This window comes from Oncorhynchus mykiss, chromosome 23, assembly GCF_013265735.2.
Source record: "Oncorhynchus mykiss isolate Arlee chromosome 23, USDA_OmykA_1.1, whole genome shotgun sequence".
Lineage (NCBI taxonomy): Eukaryota > Metazoa > Chordata > Actinopteri > Salmoniformes > Salmonidae > Oncorhynchus > Oncorhynchus mykiss.
Genome location: NC_048587.1, coordinates 15,743,398 through 15,746,884, shown reverse-complemented (window position 1 = coordinate 15,746,884; position 3,487 = coordinate 15,743,398).

Genomic DNA, 3,487 nt, shown 5'->3' with positions numbered 1-3,487 from the left:
TGCCTCCAAACCATAACACACACAACACATTACCTTTCATTAGTACACTGTTATTATAGAACAATGAGTTAGTCATTAAAAGCAGTTCCAAGACTGAGGTGTGAGGCGTTGGGGGCTCGTCTCTGTTTCTACCTGGTAACAGCGCATGTCCTGTAGACTTCAGCCAATCAGGCATTATTGGGATATGGGCATTTCCACGGTAACTTAATTATACTGAGACTCACTTTAAAATGTATGCCAAACAAAAACCATTGATTTAACAAACCATACAACTCTATGCACAATGACTACTTTGAAGAATTGAACACAAGAAAAAAACTATATGTATATATATATATATTTACTGGAAAAACTGCAGATAAAGTTAGGTAACATAGTTATGGTATAATCTCCCTCAGTTTTTATTCTGTTACCAAACTTAGCATCTGCGCAGTTCTTCCTACAAAACATTTTCTGTGGAAATTCTTAAAAGTAGTCCTTGTGCAGAGAGTTATATGGTTTACTAAACTTTGAAATCAAAGTTTTCGTTTCGTATAGATTTGAATATCGAGTCTCATCTTAATTCTGTTACCATGGAATTGCTGTATCCATCCCAAGCTTTAATTGGCTGCCATTGAAATGTTTGTTAAGTTTTGAAATACAATTCTGTATTGTCATTTAAAAAAAGAGCCCTAGACAACAATACAGGTTGTGTGCATCACCGTTGAATAACAGTGCTTTGGTCACAGACACAGATGCTCATGAATAAGCTAATCCTACGCATTCATTCCACATTTGATCATTCACGGTCCTTCCTCTCTGATAACCCTCCACACACACCTGATTTGTGTCGGGTAGTTAAAACAAACATCTTCCCTGCAAATCAGAGAGAAGGGATTTGAGAGTTGCCTTTCTGATCAGGATAAAAAGGATCACTGATATCGCAACGATAATTCGTTAAGAGCTATATTAGTATACATTGTCAGATAATATTTCCATAAACATGTAAGCTGTAGGCTTCCTAATTTTTCATAGATTTGATAGACCCCGTGGCTATGCGCGCCTCTATAGGTGTACAGTTCTAAAGCTTGTTCAGTGTCCAAGTCCTCTGGGACCTGACGCTGCCTTGCCCCACACATCTAGTCACACCTATTAAACCCAATGAGTTTTATAAGTGAAGCCCGCTAATTATTCTAACGGATTGACAAAATGTTCTTGATTAAGTTCAATTGAAAAATATATACAGTGCCTTGCGAAAGTATTCGGCCCCCTTGAACTTTGAGACCTTTTGCCACATTTCAGGCTTCAAACATAAAGATATAAAACTGTATTTTTTTGTGAAGAATCAACAACAAGTGGGATACAATCATGAAGTGGAACGACATTTATTGGATTTTTCTAACTTTTTTAACAAATCAAAAACTGAAAAATTGGGCGTGCAAAATTATTCAGCCCCCTTAAGTTAATCATTTGTAGAGCCACCTTTTGCTGCGATTACAGCTGTAAGTCGCTTGGGGTATGTCTCTATCAGTTTTGCACATCGAGAGACTGACATTTTTTCCCATTCCTCCTTGCAAAACAGCTCGAGCTCAGTGAGGTTGGATGGAGAGCATTTGTGAACAGCAGTTTTCAGTTCTTTCCACAGATTCTCGATTGGATTCAGGTCTGGACTTTGACTTGGCCATTCTAACACCTGAATATGTTTATTTTTGAACCATTCCATTGTAGATTTTGCTTTATGTTTTGGATCATTGTCTTGTTGGAAGACAAATCTCCGTCCCAGTCTCAGGTCTTTTGCAGACTCCATCAGGTTTTCTTCCAGAATGGTCCTATATTTGGCTCCATCCATCTTCCCATCAATTTGAACCATCTTCCCTGTCCCTGCTGAAGAAAAGCAGGCCCAAATCATGATGCTGCCACCACCATGTTTGACAGTGGGGATGGTGTGTTCAGCTGTGTTGCTTTTACGCCAAACATAACGTTTTGCATTGTTGCCAAAAAGTTCAATTTTGGTTTCATCTGACCAGAGCACCTTCTTCCACATGTTTGGTGTGTCTCCCAGGTGGCTTGTGGCAAACTTTAAACGACACTTTTTATGGATATCTTTAAGAAATGGCTTTCTTCTTGCCACTCTTCCATAAAGGCCAGATTTGTGCAATATACGACTGATTGTTGTCCTATGGACAGTCTCCCACCTCAGCTGTAGATCTCTGCAGTTCATCCAGAGTGATCATGGGCCTCTTGGCTGCATCTCTGATCAGTCTTCTCCTTGTATGAGCTGAAAGTTTAGAGGGACGGCCAGGTCTTGGTAGATTTGCAGTGGTCTGATACTCCTTCCATTTCAATATTATCGCTTGCACAGTGCTCCTCCTTGGGATGTTTAAAGCTTGGGAAATCTTTTTGTATCCAAATCCGGCTTTAAACTTCTTCACAACAGTATCTCGGACCTGCCTGGTGTGTTCCTTGTTCTTCATGATGCTCTCTGCTTCTTTTAACGGACCTCTGAGACTATCACAGTGCAGGTGCATTTATACGGAGACTTGATTACACACAGGTGGATTGTATTTATCATCATTAGTCATTTAGGTCAACATTGGATTATTCAGAGATCCTCACTGAACTTCTGGAGAGAGTTTGCTGCACTGAAAGTAAAAGGGCTGAATAATTTTGCACGCCCAATCTTTCAGTTTTTGATTTGTTAAAAAAGTTTTAAATATCCAATAAATGTCGTTCCACTTCATGATTGTGTCCCACTTGTTGTTGATTCTTCACAAAAAAACAGTTTTATATCTTTATGTTTGAAGCCTGAAATGTGGCAAAAGGTCGCAAAGTTCAAGGGGGCCGAATACTTTCGCAAGGCACTGTATATATATATTTTTTAATCAAAATATTTACCAATGAACATTAGAGAGCAAGCTCGGAGCTCACGCGTCATCCCCTGTTCTTCATCATTCATTTTTCCTCCTCGCCCTCATTTAAAGGGCTACATGAATGGGAAGTGCTGCTGGAGTATTCCATGCGCCAGGCTCAAGAGTTCAAAGTAGATTTAAAAAAAAGACCCTAAAACGTATGGATTCAAACAGGAGGCTCTAATGAAAAGGCATAGGTTACGCTTTGTTGTATTTGTCCTCCTGATGCCAGTTCTCGCAATATGCTGGGTTATTATAGGACATGGCTAGCAGTGACAATGCGAAGCAGGCCCTTTCCTGGCCATTATGCCGCCCTAGATGAGACCAAAAAAAATTGCCGCCCTCCCTTACAATGTTGGCCCGCAACGGAATTTTATGAATGTCCATCCATGTGGCTGGCCTACCGTTTGTAAAACAGGCAGTTGCCTTGGCATTATTAGTCCTGATTCCTGTGACTAATCATTTGGGCTATTTAAGCTCTGAATAAGCTACCCCAACATCATCAGGAGTTATCCTCAGCCTATTTACAAGGAGAATCCATGTGTTCACACAGCTGGAAATGCAGAAGTCTTTATTTTCCCGCTATGATGCAGCTCGTG